Source organism: Lissotriton vulgaris, chromosome 5, assembly GCF_964263255.1.
Source record: "Lissotriton vulgaris chromosome 5, aLisVul1.2, whole genome shotgun sequence".
Lineage (NCBI taxonomy): Eukaryota > Metazoa > Chordata > Amphibia > Caudata > Salamandridae > Lissotriton > Lissotriton vulgaris.
In genome coordinates this window covers 1,618,599,086-1,618,620,882 of record NC_141693.1, presented here as the reverse complement: position 1 = coordinate 1,618,620,882, position 21,797 = coordinate 1,618,599,086, and positions in this window count along the sequence as shown.

The following is a 21,797-nucleotide window of genomic DNA, read 5'->3' as shown; positions in this document are numbered from 1 at the left end:
TCTTCGGTTTCCCTTGTTATGACTAGTCCTTCTCTCCCTTTGCTTAATACCGTCTCTCCAGTTCTACTGTCTGATTCTTCCCCGACTTCCAGCCGATTGGTTCAGACCGTTTCTGGTCTTTTCTCCCCTCTTTTTGGGTCTTTTAATAGGACTCCTGCCTTTTCTCGAAGGCTATCCCATAGCCAAATGCCGGATTCTGACGAACGGGTTATGTTAGACTCTCTTGCTCGCAAATGGATGATGAGTGGTCCGCAGTATAGTGTACCCGATATTCTGAGTACCTTTCTACAGTGGAAAGCGCCCACGCAGAGACATGTTTTTAATGTCATGTGCGAGATTCTCGTCAAAGGATGGGAGAATATGGAATTGGATTCCTCAGGGTCTGTTGGATGTACAGGATAGGTTTGATAAAGGGTGTATTGTGGGTCCTGCAGTTGAAGACGCTGTAAAGACACTTGTCACTTTCAGGTCTTTATTTTTCTCTCAGACTGCTGTCGAACTTGAACCGGCAGTCAAACAGGAAATGAAACATTATCCTATGAGGGAAGTTCCTCCAGTATGGAGAGAAGAGGTTCCGCAAGCTGGTAATGTTCCGGCTGTCCCTGCTCATTTCCAGTGGATACGGGTACATGTCCCCTGGAAAAGAGCTGAAGTTTTGGTGGTTAAACAGTCCCTGCCGGACCCTCGTAAAAATCCTGCTGGGTATTATAAAGAGTTGTCCGAGACTGTTGATGCGTGCATTATGAATTTGGCTGATATTGATATGTTGATGGAGAATGTAGTTCCACAAGCGTTGTGGACTCTAGTTCGTAGGGAAAATCATGATCAAGCTTTAGGTGGTAATTGGGCTGCTATAGCTGCTGCAGACACGGCACTAGTGGGTGGTGCTAAGCCGGATGATTTGATTGCGCAACTGCCTGGTAGAATAATAGCTCTGATGAAGATGATGATGCCTGCTTTACGTGTTAACTGGGATAAGTTAGCTGCATGTAAGCAGAAGAAAAATGAAAGTGTCTCCGATTTCTTTACTCGTTTTGTGTAGACATTTATCGATCACAGTGGTCAGGATTTGAGTACTGAAGGTGAACAGCGAATATTTGTGGATAAATTTGTGTTTAATTTACTTCCAGAATTATCGCATAAGCTTAAAGATTCAGAGAGTTCATGGGCCGTTTCTTCATCTGCACAGATATTAGCTACTGCTCAGTATTACGAGAATAGGGATAAAGAAGAGAAAGATAAGGTTGAGAAGAAAACTAGGGAATTAAAAACAAAGGTTCTTTTGCAACAGGCTTATCCCCCTCGTTCTGCCCAGAATCGGTTTTAACAGCCTCCCCAGCCTCAGAGGTTGTTCAGAAACCAGATACTTTTGTTCCGCGACCTTTGCTGGGTCCTAATCAATGTGCCTATTGTACAGAGGAAGGTCATTTTAAGAATAGCTGTCCGGTTTTATTGCAGCGTAATGGTGGATTCCCAGGGCCGCGAGGCCGTGGTGGTTTTCAATCAGCACCTAGAGGTAGAGGGCGAGGTGCGTTGCCTCAAGGACAGCGTTCCTTTCCCACTCAGAATTCTGCGAATTATTTTGATCAGCAGACTATTCAGTCTGCGCAATATTACAATGACGATTATTGTGTTGAGAATGAAGTTCAGGATTTTCCTTCTAGTTAGGACAGCCGTAGACAAAGTAAGGGAGTCGTATCAGTTCCAGTGGATCAGAATGGGCCATATGTTAAAGTTGTTGGATTGGGTGTTGCATAGCCATTTCTTTTGGATACGGGTGCAATGAGAAGTTCTATCATTCACTCCAAACTCCCTGGGGCACCTTTATCTGGCTTAACTAACGTTTCTGTAGGATTTTCTGGCGCCCCAGTTACTAACCCGGTTTCTTGTCCTTTGCCTCTTTCAATTGGTCCTTATAATCTGGAAGCTCTGCTTATTCTAACGACTGGTTGCGGAGAGAACTTGTTGGGTTTGGACTTGTTGAAACGTCTTCATGCAATGTTGTATTGTCCCCCCTCTGGTGTGCATCTTACCTTAGGTGAGAAATTGGTTTCTCCCATGTATTTGTTGAAAGACCAATTCCCACCCAAATTGCATTCTCTTCCTGCTACGCTTTGCGCTACAGGTCCGAATGATGTTGGTCTGCTTCAGATTCCGCCTTACGTGGTTACTATTAAGCCTAATGTTAAACTACCAGCATTCCTCAGTATAAGATTTCTAATGATGGTGAACGTGCTATGTTGGCTATTGTCTATGATCTGGTTCAGAAAGATGTGGTCGAAGAGACGAGAGGTAATGTTTGCAATAGTCTTGTTCTCCCTGTTCTTAAACTCACTGATCCTTCTCAGCCCCCTGTATATCGTTTTGAGATCGATCTCCGGGAGGTCAACAAGATTGTTGTTCCCCAGTTTCCTGTTGTTCCAGATATCACTGCTTTGCTTACTATGATTCCAGCTTCAGCGGCATGGTTCTCTGTTATCGATCTCAAGAATGCTTTCTTCAGCATTCCTATTGCTGAGGAGAGTAGGGATATTTTTGGCTTCTCTCTCGGAGGCCGAAGTTTCCGGTTCAAACGTGCACCTCAAGGCTATTGTGAGAGTCTCTCCATTATAGTCAGCTTTTAAAATCTCAGCTCAATGCTTTCATTTTGCCCCCAGGTGCCACTCTTATTCAGTATGCGGACGATTTGTTAGCTGCTGCTGATTCAGAGACTGTTTCTCTGTTACGGCATTTTGTCTGACCTGCACCATAAGGTGTCACCCTCTAAGTTGCAATATTGTCGCCAAGAGGTTACCTATTTAGGTCATCTCTTGTCGAAGGAGGGAAGGCGATTGACCCCAGAACGAATTCAAGCAATTGTGCAAATGTCTGAGCCATCTACACAAAGAGAGGTGCGTGCCTTTCTGGGTATAATCTCTTATTGTAGGTGCTGGATTTCAAATTTTTCTTTGTTGGCTGAACCTCTACTGGCCCTGAAAGATGCACCCCAACCTCTTCCTTGGACTGATGAATGTCAGAAAAGTTTTTCTGACCTACGTACTGCCTTGTGTTCTGCTCCTGTGCTAGAGACTCCAGACTATAGCTAGCCTTTCACACTTTACGTTCACGAAAGGGAAGGTTGCGCGTTGTCAGTTTCAAGGCAACAATTTGGAGACAAACAACGGCCTTGTGCCTATTTTTCGGCTACGTTGGATCCAGTAGCCAAGGCATTGCCTAGTTGTCTCAGAGCTACAGCAGCGGCAGCGATTTCTATTCGTCAATCTGCTGGACTGGTACTAGATAACACTCTTGTTGTCATGGTACCACATGCAGTGGATACTCTTTTGAACAGAACGAAAACACAACACCTCATGAGTGCTCGCTTGTCTGGATATGAGCTGACGCTTTTAGCTAGCCATATACACATTAAGCGGTGTAATACTTTGAATCCACCAACATTGTTGCCCATTTCGGAAATGAAAGACACTCAAGAACAGCATGATTGTTTTCTCCGTACAGAGGAGGAAACAAAAGGCAGAATAGATTTAAAAGACACACCACTCGTGGACCCGAATGGGATCCTATGGGTGGATGGGTCTTGTTTCAAGTTTCAAAATGGTGAAACAACTTCAGCTTATGCTGTCACCACCTTGTATACGGTAGTGGAGACAGCACGCATTCCACATACTTCAGCCCAAGCAGCTGAATTAATTGCCCTGACGAGAGCGTGTGTGTTGGCTAAGGGAAAGAGAGTGAATATCTACACTGATAACCAATACGCCTTTGGTGTGGCTCTTAGCTTTGCGTTTGTGGAAGGAAAGAGGATTCTTTACATCCCATGGGACCAAGATTGGTCAGTTGGTAACTGACCTTCTCGAATCACTTGCTTTGCCTACTCAAATAGCGATAATAAAGTGTAGTGTACATAAGAAGATCACTTATGATGTGGGTCGCTGGAATGCTTTTGCAGAGGAGGTAGCAAAAGAGACAGCAAGAGACGCTACAAGTCGCATGTGTGTTGCAGGCTCTGCAAGATGGGTCAGAGAGAGAGGAATGTGTGAAGACACAATAGAAAGTGTGAGAACGATTCAAGAAGAAGTTACTGAAACGGAATTGAGTAAGTGGAAAGAAAGTACGGGAATGTTGGACGCAACAGGGTGTTGGACGGAATTGTCAGAACATCAGCGTTGGCTTTTACCAGACGCCTACGTACTACCTGTAGTTACTATGACGCATGGTCCAGCACACATTAGTGCAAAAGGCATATGTAAGCTTCTGGCTCCAGTATGGAAGAATGAAGGAAATCCTAAATGTGCGGAGAATGTGGTAAAATCGCATCGTTTGTCTAATGCATAATCCAGGAAAGGGAACCCCAACTCCAGCAGGTCATTTTGCTCCCCCTACTTATCCTTTTGAGGTATTACAAATTGATTACATTCATATGGATCGTTGTAATAACCTCAAGTATGTTCTGGTGGTGGTGTGTGCCTTTTCCAGATGGATAGAGGCCTACCCCCTAAAGGATAATACTTCTTTGTCTACTGCTAAGGTCCTCTTGAAGGAATTTTTCCAGAGGTTTGGTTTTGCCGCGCATTGTCTGGTCTGACAATGGGAGTGAATTTGTAGGCCAAATTATGCAGAAAAAGGGTGCGGGTCTCCGTATTAGACAGAAATTCCATGCGGCAAACCACCCTCAGTCAGCAGGTTTGGTAGAGGGCTATAATGGCACTATTAAGCTTAAGTTGGTGAAGATTCAGTCCAGCACGGGTCTTGCTTGGCCTGACGCTTTGCCTTTGGCACTTCTGTCCACAAGAACTACTATACATTCTCGTTTAAGGCTTAGTCCTTATGAGGTCGTCTTTGGGCGCCCAGCCAATATCTGGGGAGTCCCTTGACCTAAAAAGTATTCTGACATCCAGTACCCAATGTTGATTGACTACTTGCATGACCTCACCACTAAATTACGTGTTCTTCATCAACAGGTTCAAAACGCTTTGCCCGAGGCCTCTGCAGATCCAGGTCACTACATCCAACCCGGTGACTGGGTCTGCGTGAAGAATTTTCAGCTGAAAAAGAATCTGGAACTTTGTTGGGGCCCGCCGCGGCAAGTTTTGTTGGCGACACGTACAGCAGTAAAGGTCATTGGGAAAAAGAACTGGGTCCATGGCGTGCACTGTAAGAGGGAGTCTTAAGCTGTGACCTGAGTAGTAACATAAATGCAAAGTCAAGCGCACACAACCTGCATTGGTATCTCAATTAAGTTTGGTAATCATTCAATGAAAAGGATAAGATTCAACTCCAATGTTTTTGACTTGTAAGATGTTTATTCATCCAATATAGGTATTAGTTTCACAAGAAAAACCAGCCAACACGTGTTTTGTCAAAACCGGGGTAAACCCGTGACTCTTCAGGGCTGTGGCGTGAAAAGAAGAAAGCTGTGTCGTCGGACCGGTGATACTTACAACCCGGTCCTAATCGGGTGTCTAAAGAGGAAGACGCATTGAGGAAGTGCTTCTAGCACGTCATAGTTGTGTAAAATGGTGGAAATAAACCGACACAGGATGAGAGGTCGGTGAGAGCAGGGCAGCAAATCCGCTCGCCCTTGCTGGGAGCTTGTACTCGGTATGTCGATGTGGAAGGAAGTCCGTAAGTGTTCCGGTTACTACGTTGTACGTCGTAATAACCGGAACACTTACGGACCGACGACACAGCTTTCTTCTTTTCACGCCACAGCCCTGAAGAGTCACGGGTTTACCCCGGTTTTGACGAAACACGTGTCGGCTGGTTTTACTTGTGAAACTAATACCTATATTGGATGAATAAACATCTTACAAGTCAAAAACATTGGAGTTGAATCTTATCCTTTTCATTGAATGATTACCAAACTTAATTGAGATACCAATGCAGGTTGTGTGCGCTTGACTTTGCATTCATGTACACAGAAGGTTGAGATCCTCTCCCCTTCTTTTCTCTGAGACAAGGGTAATCTCAGATCAAGAAGCACCAACCACCTAACTTTACAAACTACCAAATGACCACTACCTGTTGAGCGCCTCCACATTTCTGAACACTCTCATAACCCTTCGCTGAACTTTGCACTGAGTAGTAACATAGGTCTGCAGGACGTGCAGTGTCATAGGACAGCTAATAACCACAGCTAAGTGATCTAGGAAGATTGCCGTGAGCAACGCTTTAGAGTATGGATACGAAAGTGGAAAGTAATGATAATAATGTAAAAATGACAAGCAAATGTAAAGTATTGTTGGTTAGTCCATGTGGCTTATGTATTTCGATATGTTTATGTACTTTATTGGCCTGTGTAAGCTGAGTTGTTTACACTATGCAGCAAGCACCTGTTCCAACTTCTGTTTCCTTGTCTTTTCCTACTATTGCCTCCCCAATCCAGTTTCATACACTCCCGGAACATGAGCGGATTAGGAGAACAGAATACTTCAATAACTCATTTATTCAGTTATTGCATCAGCATCAACTGATAATAAACACCACTGACTGTTGGGTCTGTGTGCTCATGCCCTATAACACAGAGAGAGGGATGCCATATTTAGTCCTTCCATTTTCCTACGAAGGCTCCGCTTGGGCCTATTTGGCCATGTTTTCTAATGTATATCAGAATCAACTTCAATATCTTCCTGGTAGTCCATATGGTGGTGGAGCAGATTTTAGTCACAGTTCTCTGATAAAGGGAATAGTGGCCATGGCTAGAATCGCTGAGATTAGTAAAATTCTAGTGGATGAGAAACAAGCATATGATGGCTGGAATGTGACTCGTTATGTTACTAGCCTTACAGATAAGGCTAGACGAAGGAAATCCCCACCAATTTGGACTGTACTTCATTGAGGTAATTTCTGTCTCCAAATCAATGGCCAAAATGTTAAAAATCAACAGGAGAAGAGTGTTTGTTCCCATACGTACATCTATCCACCTCAGATTTCTTCACCGTTAGTGCCATCACAAGGCACATATTTTACCTGTCATGATAGAGCCTATACGTGGCTTCCTACCTACTTTTCAGGAACTTGCCACGTGGCTTTTCTTCTTCCTCCAACATATACTGCTCCTTCAGGTCATCATAGAAAAAGATATGCAAGGGGAGTTATTGATTCGAAGGACAAAGCAGGACAAGAAGGAGGTGACTTCATTAAAGGGTTGCTTCCTTTCTGGGGCCCAATGGCCAACAGTAGAGACATTAGGCAGCTAGTTTGAGTTGTTGAGGCTACCATAAATGTAACTTCTGGAGCCTTGAGTAATCTGACAGCCGAACTTCAGGCGGATTGTCTTATGACTTTGAAAAATCGGATGTTTTAGACATTATCCTTGCAGATCGTGGAGGAGTCTGTAATTTGATCAGGTCTAGTTGCTGCATTTACATTCCCGATAATGCCCCTACAGTATACCAAGCCATTTCTAAGTTGAATCTAATTTCCGATTCTATACATCAGGACGCAGGAGATTGGTCTGTGATGGGATTGTTTTGGGGACTACTGTCCACTTGGGGATGGAAGATACTAACGTTCCTTGGAATGGTTATGGCCATCATTTTTTCGTGTTGTCTCTGTTTGCAGTGTGGCCCTGCCATCTGTGGTTTTTGTGCCACCATGTGTGTCCCAAAGCCTGTGTCACAGAAAACGGAAAACATTAAAATGATGTTGTAGCAACAGCTTGATGACCTCATGGCCATGGACATCGACTCAGACCAACTTGAGTACTTTGTGTTTCTTCGGTTTTCTGACTTCGTCCCGTATTTAGCCGCCATTTTGTGTCTCGTCTCCATTTTGTGTTGCCCTCACTCACACGGCGAATGGAGTGTTTTTGCTTTTCTCAGCTGCTACGTGTCTCTTCTGTTAAAAAGTAACTCCCTGTCCTTGTTTATGAAACTGATGTAAGGGTCTGGCCGAGTTTGTTAATCCATGTCTGGGTTGATTGATCCCTGTCTCGACTGACTATTTGGCTTCTCTTATTCTTTCCTTACATTATCTTATCCGACTTGCCTTCGCTATTCTCTCCTTGTGTTCAATGTGTACACATCTATCCTTTGAGTTATACAAATATGTCCTACCACCTGCAAAGTGAATTGTGGTACTAGCACTGATTAATTTGTTGGGAGGGGTAACAACCGGGATTTGAGAGAGGGGCGTGTTTGGGATACCTTGTTGTATTTCTATCTAGGACCCTAATTCGATATTCCCGATTCATGCCTTTATGTGGTTATAACTAATAATATCCTTATAAAGGCATAAGAATCATATCCATATTTAGTAATAGCCATGCAGTCCAAAACACGGCAAGGCTACTCCCATAGACTCCTAGAAAGTACAACGCATTCTATAAACAAACCAAGCCTCCAGCAGCCCAGGAAAACCTGCTGCTTTTGTTTTGATTTGCATAAGAACTCCTAGAGTCCTGAAAGAACTGTTAGTTCTTAGTGACGTCTTATGTCCAACCTTACGTCAAACTCGGCACCTTTCAGGTATAAATATACCAACGTTGCCTTAAGCAAACACACATGGTTGGGAGCGGAGCGACGTTCTACTTGCCCGGGAACCCATCTGTTATGAGAGCTGACGGAAACCGCCCCTCCCCTTGACGTACTGAGAGAGATGTTGTCTTTTTCTCCAGCCGAGAAAATCAAGCTCCGGTGTTCCCAAGTCACCCTAGCGGGTTGCTGGGAGATCGGGTCCTGAGAAGCGAGATACAAGACCTCCTTCATTCTATAACCAAGGTATGGAGCTGATTAAAACCTTAGAGAGAATTCTTGATTCTGATACTTGGCAAAAAACTTAACTTAACTTAAAACTGCAAACTTACTTACTCCTTCCCACGTATTAGGCTTAGGTCAGGTACACCGGGGTAGGCGTATTTAGAAGCACCAGTTGAGTTTGTTAGTCAATATTTTTATGTATGTATATATTTATCTATTTTAAAGTATCATATGGCTAAGAAACCATATCAATGCTTTTACAGTATTATTTCATAATACTACTTTTACTGTACGCACATTACTTTATAATAAGTATTACAATTGTGGAAATTAATTTCTCTTGCATGAGAAAGAAGACTGCTCAATGAAATAACACCTTTTATTGAAAATGCCCGTCTCTCTATTTCTCTGCACTCTGGTGGAACTAAGCATGCACGATTGACTGAGTGAAATAGCTGTCTATTGTTTTCACACAACTCTAGAGATACCCTCTTTATTCTGGGGGAGCAAAGTTGTCATGTTTATACGGTTGTCAGAAACTAATCCCTTCTTGTCTAAATCAGGACGGTTAACCCTTTCCAGAACATTCGAGAAAGTTTCCAGTGACCTCTGAGCTAGCTGGCAAAACTAATTAAGTCTAACGGTATCAGAAAGGCTGGTGGCAGCACTCGTGAATCTTTGGTGAGGGCCTGGATCCCGGCGGTGCCGCTTGCCTGCGGTCTAGCTGGGGGTGGGGCTAACTAATAAATTGACCAAGAGTGCTGGGTGCCGTGCGGTATCAGAAAGGGTGGTGGCAGCACTGGTGAAGCCTCGCTTGTGCATTTTTGGGACAGATTGCGACTTGGTAGCAGCGTGCAGCTCCTCCTCTGCCTCCCAGTCTTTATCCTGTGTTTTATCACTGTTTAGTTTGAACTTTGCAGCGCTCTGCATATTTTTAAAAAGCAAGTACTTGCCTCATTTTAGGGCCTGATTTAATCCGGGTTGCATTGCGGGTGATCTAATACCTGCCTCCTCCCTTGGGTGTGCCTCCCTGCCCCAGTCCATCACGGCTGACGTGCCGCTTGTTGTGGAGGGCAGGCGGCATCTTTGGTGAGGGCCTGGATCCCGGCGGTGCCACTTGCCTGCGGTCTAGCTGGGGGTGAGGCTAACTAATAAATTGACCAAGAGCGCTGGGTGCCTTGCGGTATCAGATAGGGTGGTGGCAGCACTCGTGAAGACCTGCTTGTGCATTTTTGGGACAGATTGCGACTTGGTAGCAGCGTGCAGCTCCTCCTCTGCCTCCCATTCTTTATCCTGTGTTTTATCACTGTTTTAGTTTGAACTTTGCAGCGCTCTGCATATTTTAAAAAAAATCAAGTACTTGCCTCATTTTAGGGCCTGATTTAATCCGGGTTGCATTGCGGGTGATCTAATACCTGCCTCCTCCCTTGGGTGTGCCTCCCTGCCCCGGTCCATCTCAGCTGGCGTGCCGCTTGTTGTGGAGGGCAGGCGCCATCTTTGGTGAGGGCCTAGATCCCGGCGGTGCTGCTTGCCTGCGGTCTAGCTGGGGTTGGGGCTAACTAATAAATTACAATGGCCAGCCGGACGCACAGCGGATGAGGGCAGTGGGCGGGACAGAGGCGCGCCGAAGGTGCTCCTAAGGTAAGCCCATCTGCGCCCGTCCGCGGCCGGCCGGGGCCAGGGGCCTGTCACTTTGCCCAACCTGTCTTTTATTCTGCCTCTGACCTGACTTGCCTGCATGCCTATTTACCCAGCGACCTGCAGCTACTTCACTACTTCCCAACAAGAGACCCACTATCTCTAAATTTTCATTGAACTATTTAAATACTCGCTCGCTGGTTAAGCACCAGCTAGAGATTTTCAGCACCTAGACTCCGAGCAACCTGATATCTTACTTATCAGCGAAACCTGGCTGAATGAAGAGTCCTACCTGGGTATCCTAGCAGCAGCCCCGTCAGGCTATTATATCCATCAAGTTAATAGAGCCTCAGGCAAGCAGGGTGTTGGGGTTGCAGTTTTTATCAAACATCCCATTAGGTTCTCTGCTCTAGAAGCGACCAGTATCCCCCTGGTGGATTGTCTCATTCTTAGGCTGGAATCCCCTGTGGCCCCCCTCATGTGTGTTCTGGTATATCGGCCCCTCTCAGCATATGCCCAATTTTCCATCTTTACTCAGCGACATGCTATCCAAACTGGTCATTAACAACTCCAAAATTTTGATTATTGGAGATTTTAATTACTGGCCCTCAGATGCTAGAGAAAGTGTCTGCTCCTCCACTTTCTCCGACTCCCTGACAGGCATGAACTGCTCCCATCACATTCACTCAGCCACACATATTAAGGGTCACATTCTCGACCAGGTTTGGACTTCCAACTTGGAGATTTCTTGTCCCCTTATCCTTCCATGTCCCTGGTCGGATCACTCCATTATTACTTTTACCTTTACTATCACTTCCCACGCCAGTCATATCCTGGAGGGAAATCTCCCAGCTAGTAATTGGAATAGGGTCGATCTCGGAGAACTTGTTACTCTTATCAGAGCCTCTCCCCCCCCGGGGTGCGATTCCTTAGACACTCAGGCATCTGATTTGCGGTGTTGGCTCGAATCAGCTAGTGACATCGTGGCACCCCTCAAACAAATTAGGTTAAAACGTCCCCACGACACGCAAAGATGGTTCTCAGTGGAGCTCAAAGAGCAGAAACTCAAACTTAGACAGGCAGAGCGTTGTTGGCGGCGTGATTACGCCCCTGACAAGAAGCTGGCATTTACATCTTTGCTCAAGGAATATAAGCTAGCCATGTTGCAAGCCAAAACTTCTTACTTTTCAAAAACAAAATTTGGACTCTGCCTCTAAGGCAAAAGACATTTTTTCCATTGTAAATGAGCTATCTCACCCAGACAGGATCACCCATAAAACCCTCCCTTCCCAGGCACTCTGTGACTCCCTGAACTTGTTCTTTATCAATAAAATTGCTAAAATCAAAAAGAGCAAAATATTGTATTTTTCCCCTGCCCCTCCCACCCTTGTGGCCATTCCTACTAATCCAAATTCCCAGTGAATCACTCAGATACCTCTTATTTCAGAGGTGGAGTTTTTAGCATTGTTGAAAAAGGTGGCCTCTGGCTCCCCTACTGATTGCTGTCCCCCTCACGTCTTGCGCGAGGCTTTCATTGCCTGCCCCATCCCCCCTATGATGCTCCTCAATAATTCACTTAAAGAGGGCCTGGTGCCCAGCTTGTTTAAAACTGCCGAAGTGGTGCCCATTCTCAAGAAGCCTAATGCTGATCCTTCGCTTATGAGCAACTTCCGCCCTATTTCTTTTTTCCCCTACCCCAGTAATGTTCTCAAGGCCCATGTCACCTCTGCCTTGAGTTCCTTTATCGAGTGTACTCAGTTCCTCGATCCCCAACAGGCCGGTTTCAGACCCGCCCTTTCCACCGAGTTGGTCATTCTCTCGGTGATGGTAGAGCTGCGGAGGGGCACGGACCTTAACATCAGCCAGGCCTTGGTACCCCTGGATTTATCTGCGGCCTTCGACACGGTCGACCATGATATTCTGGTCGACCGTGTCGAGGAGGCCGGCATCCAGGGAGCGGCCCTTAATTGGGTCCGCTCATTCTTGAGTAACAGTCACCAGGCTGTCCGCCTCTCTCAGTACACCGCTGATAAGGTCAGGCTGACATGTGGCGTCCCGCAGGGCTCTTCCCTCTCCCCTCTCCTTTTTAATCTTTATCTCACCCCCTGATTCGGTCCTTACGAGGAAGCAATGTCACTGCCTTCAATTACGCAGATGACATTCAGCTGATCTTCGACATCGACTCCTCGGACCAATCAATTGGTAATTTACAGTCCACTCTGCGTCACATCAGTGACTGGATGGGGGCTAATAACCTAAAACTTAACCCCAATAAAACCGACCTGGTGCTTATCGGGGGCCCCTCCAATCCGTGGAACTCCAAGTTTTGGCCCTCTGACTTGGGCTCCCCCCTTACCCTGCCAACTCCGCCAAAAGCCTTGGAGTGATCATATCTAAAGATCTGTCGATGAAGCCTCAGATTACCACTGTGGTGTCTTCTAGCTTTTTCCATCTGTGAAAAATTCGTAATACCTCTCGTTTTCTCACCATCAAGGCCCTCACCCTTGCTCTTTTGGCCTTGGTTATGTCTAGAGTCGACTATGCCAACTCATTGTATGTGGGTATCCCTGCTTACCAGCTGAATCGACTGCAGCTGGTTCAGAACCAGGCTGCACGATTGATCTTTCACCAGCCCAGGCATCAACATGTTCGCCCTTTGCTAAAGTCCCTACATTGTCTCCCCGTGGCTGAGCGCTGTAATTTTAAACTGGGCTGTATTATCTTTAAGGCCCTGGCTGGCCTTGGCCCTGCTTTCATTTCTTCCTCCCTCTGTCACTACGTCCCTTTCCTTAACCTTCGATCCTCCCATCTCGCTTTGCTTAAAACTCCCACCTTCAAACGCAAGAAGCATGGTGGGCTTCGATTCTCGTTCCTTCCTTCTTCTTTTTGGAACGTGATCCCGTTAGAGTTTAGGCTTACTTCTTCCTACACTCAGTTCAGGTCTCTCCTGAAAACAAACTCACTTGTTTCGCAAGGCTCACAATTAGGTTTCCTTTTGGCTTTCCTTTCTTTTCCCTGCTGCCCATTTATCTATTTATCCTTCCTGTTCCTTCTATGCCGACTAGCGCCAAGAAACTGCTGGGTGTAAGCGCGCTCTATAAATTTCTTTACATTACATTACATTAACATAGTCAGTAGAGACCTAGATGACCTCAGTCCTACGTCTACACTGCTGTTTATGTTATTCCAGTGCACAGAGCCTATTGGGAATATAGGAACTACACGACATGGCGCCCAACGTTTGGTAAGGCGATAAAACTAACCCAAGACACTAGAGTAACTCAGTCGTGCTTTTCACACAGACCCCTTTCTCCCGTAAAAACTCGAATAGACGTCTACAGTGGGTGAAAGGTTAATATCCGCCGGAACTTAGTAGGATGAGAATCCTATGTATTAGTTCTTGGTTTAGTCAAAGTTGAAGGATACAGTGTTCCAAAATATTGTGCACCTAATCTTTGTTTCCTTGAAACTTGATCTGCAACAAAAAACTTTCTTTCAGTAAAATGGGAGAAAGTGAAGAAGAAAGAGATAGAGAAGCATTAGCATCTCAACTCCTAGCGGATGACACAACCATCCAAGAAAATGATCCGAATGCTATAATCCTTCCGGTCAATATAAGAAGAACTATAACTCTTAAACTTATAGAAAATGGACTATCACCAAGAGGTGGTACGGTCATATTTGTGATAGAGGACCATGAGTATCGGCAGACAGAGGTGTTCTACACATGGATACATTTTCCAGCAGCACACGCTGTGACAAAAGATTTCCACTATTACAAAATAGAGGAACCTCGGGATATAAACACTCCTTTCGAGGACGTTGAAATCCCACTAACTTACCAAGAGCACCTGCTCTGGTTTAATGGTGCCCTAAAACATCAAAATCACATCACCAGGCACGGTCCACTAGGTAGACCAGGAGCCACGTGGCCGGTTCTAGCCAGCTACATAACACAGCCAGACATTGAAACAATGTCAAGCGAAGACCTTCTGGTTAAACTAAAATAATTAACAAAGGCATATAGAGAATTAGTTCAATTGGCAAGGGACGATATAAAGTACCTGCAGAAATTGAAGGAGATAGATATAACAGACCAACCATTTGAACTCGCCAGAATCATAGAAAAATCCTATGAAGAACTAGGAAGAGATAATTTGGGTGGGAAACCAGTAAAACCCCAACTAACTGAAAATCCTGAAAAAACATTTATTAAAAATATTCTAAATACTCCAAAAAAGGGTTGGGAGGGTAATAAACTATCCACTCCCAAGGAAAAACGTTTTCAGTCCAGAGGAAGGTCTCCTCAATGGAGAGAAAGATCTACTGGCCGAGGAGGCAAGTCTCCCCAAAGGGAACCCTCTGTGAAAAGATACAGCCTTAGAGATAGGGATAAATTGAGAAAACCTGATAGATATCAAGATATTGAAACACGTCCCTCTTGATCTTTTCAGACTTCCTCACAGAAATCGGAAAGAAGAGGACGGTCAGAACACAAGGAAGAGCACGTCAAGTCCAAAGACAAAGAACCTGCTCATCAAAGTAATAAATCACAATTTCCCAGAAAGAAGGTAGCAAGTATTAAAATTAAACATGCCGAGGATTCTGAGGACACAACTGAAAAACGGAGAGTGGGCCCAGACAATGCTAGACAGCGCAGCAGAAGTGACCATAGCTCGCAAGATCCTGATAAATCTTCTGGAGACAGTGGACACAAATGTATACATTCAGGTGGAAACTGCAGACACATAAGTTAGTGTGCCCCATAAACTCTATGAAATAACACTACGTATAGAGGGAGATAAAACTAGGAAAGTAAAAGGTCTCTTTTGGGAGAAACTTTCTAAAGGCTATGACATCCTGTTAGCTGAAAAGGTCTGGCCACCAGAGTTTATCAGGGAGTGCCCTCATGGCAAAGAAATGATTATGCCTGACTTCTCAAATCATATTCCAATTCATAAAAAATACACATTTGCAAGAAAATGGGCAGTGGCCCAAGCTCCTGCTTTATATAAGAATAATGTAGGATGGGATGAGGAGTCTCCTCAACACAAAATCCAGTTAAAAAGTCAACCCACTGCACAAAGGCGGTACCCAGTTAAAAAAGAAGCTAAAAAGCAAGTCAGGGAGATCTTAGATCAACTTGAATATCAAGGGGTGATTGAAAGATGCACCTCACAAATGAACAATCCTTTGTTTCCTGTCTCCAAGCCAGACGATTCATATTGCCTAGTTTTGGACTACAGACATTTAAACTCCTGCTGCAGAACTTTTGCAGTCCAAAACTCACACAGTGCAGCACTAATGAATAACATTGTGCACATAAAAGATAAAACGACATTAGGTATCTCTAATGGATTCTTCTGTCAAAACATTGCACCTGAAAGCAGGTATTTGACCGCTTTCTCAATAATGGGGTCGCAAAAACAATGTTTCCGACTCCCACAGGGATTCAAGAATAGCCCAGGATTATTGTCAGCAAGGGTAACAGAGTTACTACAAATATATGATGATGAGGCATTATCATATGTCGATGACATCTATCTTACAGACGATGACCTGGAGACTCACTTAAAAAGAGTAAACACCATAATACTTGGGTTCGCATCAGAGGGTTACAAATTCAACTTTAAAAAGTCAAGAATTACCCATCTAACAGTCCTATTTTTAGGATATGAATTATCAAGTGAAGGCAAAAGCCTGGCAGACAACTTCCTAGAGAAGTGTGCAGTACTCCAAGCACCAAAAACACTGAAAAATTTACAATCAATACTAGGCTTCCTGAATTTCGGTAGAACATACATTCTAAATTATGCAGAGAGGGTTAAACCTCTCTATGAATTAATAAAACCTGATTTCAAACCAATGAATTGGACTCAGAAACACACAGAAATTTTAAGATCACTACAAACAGACATGTTAGCTAAAACAAAATTGCAAACTCGCGAAAAGGTACGTAACCTTGTAATCCGAGTCATCCCAGGAAGATGCGGATTCACATACCTGACCTCTAATGATGGAGAAACAGTACCTATAGCTTACAAATCACATTTGTACACTCAAGCTGAAATGAAATTCAGCTCTACAGAAAAAATTATGACAGCGGTTCAAACTTCTGTAGCAAAAGAAAGAGCCCTAGCCCAAGGCAAGAGAATAACTGTTTATACAGCAGAATCAGCCCTTGAGGCATTAACAAGTCCACGCAATCTGAATACAGTGGCATTAGATCCAAAATGGATACAATGGGAAAATTCTCTTGCTACAGAAGACGTGAAATACTATTTTGACCCGAAATTGAAAAAACTAGATGATCTACAATATGAACAAGAATATTCTCTGCCAATCGAAATTCTGCCTCTCGAACAATATACCTGCGTAATCTATATGGACAGATTCGCACAACACTACGATGTAGATAAAAAATCGTACAATGCAGCGAGTGCGATTGTCAAAGGTCACTGGCGCTCTGGTAAATTCAGACCTATGATTACCAAAACTGAATCACTCAGAAACTGTTCAGCTGAACGAGCTGAAATAAGATCTTTGAAGATGGCGCTTGAAAATGCCGATCGCGAATTCCCCGCACTAATAGTGTGCGATTCACATTACTGCGTCAAGTCATACAACAGTGACATGCAGACATGGAGCAAAAACGGTTACAAAGATGACACAGGTGCCACAATAAAGCATAAAACGCTTTGGGAACAAGTAGTTCTTTTACAGAAAGAACTACAAAAGACTCACGTGATACTTACACTGAGTCATCAACGTGATGGCGTTCACGTTGCAGGGAATTCATTGGCTAACAGAGCCACAGTGGAAGCGGTTCAACCGGTTTCCGTAGCCACAAAAAAGTGTTCAAAATAACACATAGATGGAGAAACAATGCTGGCGGTAAAACCCTCATTAAAAGGCGATTATGCAGCATTACCTCTCAACTATCCACTCAGTAATACATACATAATTGATGCAAACTCCGTTCCTTTTGCTCAAATCCCTGGAGTGGGGGATAGAGTAATTCCAAACACGAACCGGAGAGTTTTCTTGATTGAAGACGCACACATGGGACTGGGTCCGAGGCACCAAAGGATCTTGAAATCTCTAATAGAATTACAATCAGAATACTGGTGGCCGGGGATGAGCTTGCAAATTTAAAAATTTGCAATGGATTGTCCAGACTGCAACAGAGATCGCAGTTGTGAACCGGACCAGACTATTGCCAGGATTACTTTATTAGAAAGCATCAGGCGATCTATACGCAGAAATCCAGCCGGAGAAATGTGTCCCCATAATTATTAAGACAAAATTCACTTAAAAATGTAGGCCCCAGTGCTCGGCTGACGCCAGAATTGTTATAAAAGATTTGCAAATCTTCATCGGCACATACGCAATTGGCATGCTACATTCTGTCCAGGGTCCTGGGTTTAGCTCTCGAGCTTACAAAGAGGCCATGACCAGCATGAGCATTGCATTGTGGTACTCTTCTCCCTTCCATCCTGAGGGAAATGCGGTAGTGGAAAGGAAAAACCGTGACATAAATCAATCTATAACGGCGAGGGTATAGGTTCGGGTGATGGGTGGGTCAAACATTTACTAAGTGTCCAACGTAGTCTTAATAACATGCCTAGAAATTCTCTAGGCGGTATCAGTCCGTATGAACTTTTGTTTAGTACTAGAATGATTATCCAGGATCTGGATCATCAAACTTCAGTGGTGGAAGAAAAAACCTTTGATATCAAAGATCGTTTGGCTGTTTTACAGGACTTGAATGAAACAAGAAAGACTCTAAGTAATATAAAGTTTAAGCCAACAACCACTGAAGAACGACCTGTCTCAGCAAGACCTGTCTGGATTCCGAAGTTTGGGGATCTGGTCAGAGAAAAGATCGTGGTAAAGAAGGAATTTGGGCCTTCTTACAGAAAAGCAGTACCTGTCTTAGCTGTCAGCGGGACAAGATCAGTAGTACTACCGCCACTTGCTGGTAAAAAGGAAAACAGAATTTTTCCATCGATCTGGTGAAACCACAAACATGTGGTCGATAATAAATAGCAGGCCCAGTGGACTACCAAGAAATAGCGGAAGACCAAACTTTGCTTCTATCCAAGAGGTTCAAACTGAGAGACTAATCACATTCGATAAACCTGCAGTAAATAACAAGGGACTACGCAACAAAGCCATGGAACTTGTGCCTCTTGAAACCCAAATTGCAACAGTTCGTGATGATACACCAATCTACAACGATGTAGCATCAGAATGTACAAATGTAACAAAAGAAAATGCAAAGATCAATGGAAATCCGGAAGCAATCCCACCAAATGACAGAACAGCATCTGGCTATTTTATCAACTTTGATGACTTTTCCGATGATCCAAGTGAACATGGAGACAAGCCAGCAGCAAAAACTTTCAAAGAAAAAATAACTGAACTTTTTCACCAACTAAAAGAAACATATCTGATTTCACAATGGATTGAATTTTGTACTGTATTAGGTGTGCTTTTCCTCCTGCTTTGGCTCATCATGGTTTTATACTTGGGTAGATTCATTGATGGAAATTATAGTACAATGGAAACAGCAAGTCAGAACATCAACTTGGTCCTAAAGTCTCACAAATCCTCTCACATCGAGAAAAGAGAACTATCATCAGTGAACATCACAGCCAACCCAATACCTGGTGGTATAGCATGGGACAAAACTGACTATGATATTTATGGCCCGATTGAGCTCTTAAAGTATCCACACCAGTTTAAGGTTTCCTTAAGTGACTTTGTGATACCAAGTTCCTTCTCTGATGATTGGGATTTTGAAAATATTAATAATATGATGTCAGATTTGGTAATGTCAGCTAAATTCACAGAACATGATTATTTACAGGGTTCATCAAATTATGAAGAATTATACTGTTTCAATCACTATGGTCATCACTATTTGCATACATCTGCACAACCTAGAAATGTTTTTAATTATAATCCATGGGAACATTGTCCAACTCTGCCAAAAGGCAGCTCGAAGACATTCTATGATAAATTTCCATACTTCTCAGGGTTTAACGAAAGTGATCCAGAAACGTTTTATTTTAAAATGTTAAACAAAACAGGAATGAAAACAATGTTGACAAATACTAAATTGATTTATTCTGAAAATTTTTATGACAAAATGTCTACATTTGGTTTTGAGTTCTGGAAAAATAACATTGAAACAAAAACCGTCTGGGGAACAAAAGACTGGCAGGTACAAGGTCTAGAATCATTATTTAGAGCCTGCATGATCCCAGAACAAATAATATTCCTGAATAATACCATTCAACAAACTACTTGTCTTGGCTTAGATAAGATAAAAGACTTAAACAAACCGTCTATTCCGAAGCCCATACCTGATAGTAATAGTACTACGGATGTGGAAATAGACGTGTCCCATATTTTTCACCAGAACAGAACAAATCCTGATTGGAAAAAATGGTTGATCTGGCCCACAGACACTAATAACTGTCAAGATAGATTCCTGAACAAAAAACAGGGGTTCCAACTGACAAGGCCAAACCCAAGATACTCCCAGAGACAACATCCAGGGATAGTTACAACATACAGTGTAGGGAAATTATGCTTTGAGTGGCTATAGAAATCCACACTGGCTGAAATTAAGCAACACTTGACTTTACTTAAAAAAGGTGCTGACTTGGTAGATTTCATAATGGGACCTCGCAAACAGCGTCAAAAACCTTTCATAGCGGCCGGTATATACGCTGCATACAACGAAGCTTGGAAAGTAATACAAATTGAAACAGCAGAAAAAATACGAGAAATTGATCATATGAATTTGGAAAAATCACTTTCTGTAGTGGACAACGGGTTAACGACTCTGTCCTCCAGAATATATTCACTGGACAGCATTGTATCATCTGCCTTTGATATAATAGAGCAAGACTTGCTAATGTAACAACATGGTCAGTCCCAATTGCGTTCTATTGTACAGCTTGGTTGGACGTTGCAAAATCTACGTTCAGGCTACGTACCATGGCGTCCAATCAACATAACGTCATTATTTTCTATCTTTAACCTTACTGATAAACAAATAAGTTTGGCACAAAAAGGAGCAGATTATACGATTCTGAGCATTGAAAAACTTGAAAGATTACCATTGACAATGTCAGAGAGACCTGTCATTGAATGGATAATACACGGAACAATTACAATTCTGATAACAACTTTCCACTTTAAATATTGCCAAGAATATATTCCAGCAGGCCAGTATGACAGGTTGGGTAAAGGATACATCAAATAAACCTGGGATTTACCTTACACACACAAATGTTATAGTGAAGGGAAAAAGGAGGTATTCCTTAGTTGCAATAATTGTAAAAAATCACTAAGCGGTACACTTCTGTGTCAAGGTATTAACTTGCATGGAGCTTGCGAAGGGTCTTAATAACCTTTCATGTCACCTGCAAGGCAATCCTGCAAATCAGATAGAGCCATTCTTCAGCCAGCTTTCCAATGAAAGCTAAGTTTTAATAAATGACCACAGCTGTTGTGGAATTGTGCCAGGAGAATGCTATCTCATAACTTTTACTTCCAGGGTCGTTTGCTGTATGCAAGTATTGTATCCAAACAGCAATCCAGACATGGAGGCGGCAATATGGCCTTATGTGAATATCTCTTCTTTTCGAATTGATACTTTAGGCAGAATGAAGTCTATTCTTTTACAGACTACTGTGCCACTGACATCGTACAAAAAAATTTATGATCTGCAAGTTGCAAGGACGACATCAGAGATATATACCCTTTTATCAACAAATTGCCCCGTGCATTTCGTAGAAATGTTAAGTCAAATCTTAAACATGTCTGGTGCCAGTGGCATCGCACATGTATTTAAGACAGTTTTTTCGGGACTGTTAGCACCCTTTGAAACAGTTCTGGGCATCTTCCTGAATTTTGTCCATTCTGTCTGTGGCGGCCCACCTTTAATTTTGGGACTCTTGGCAGAAATCTTATTTTTATTCCTTTTGCTCCGATATGGAACGCCAATCCACAGACAAGACTCCAGCAATGATGGAAGAAACAATCCTAGCAATACGATACCGAGACAGTATCACTAAGGTCCTCGGATTGGCCCGGCTAAGAGATCTGAGTACACCCTGGTTTCTTTCATTTAGACCAATCTGGCAAGATTGCATCTTACCTGTGCTTCGATGTCTGCTATGCAGAGAAGAATGCGTGTTAGACGTCTGTCTTACACTACCATCAGCAGTACCAATGGATATTGATACTTTGCTTTGTCCTGTAATGACTCATGCAACGTGTTGTCCCCAGCGGCTACCTATTCTGATGAACAGCATTCGTTGAGACTTCACCATTATGAGTAGGTGGCGGTGAAGTACGAGAGGAAATCAGCACCAAACAGGTACAACCTTCTGTGAGCATTGCTGATCCAAAGATCGATGATAGCAATCACACACAGAACTG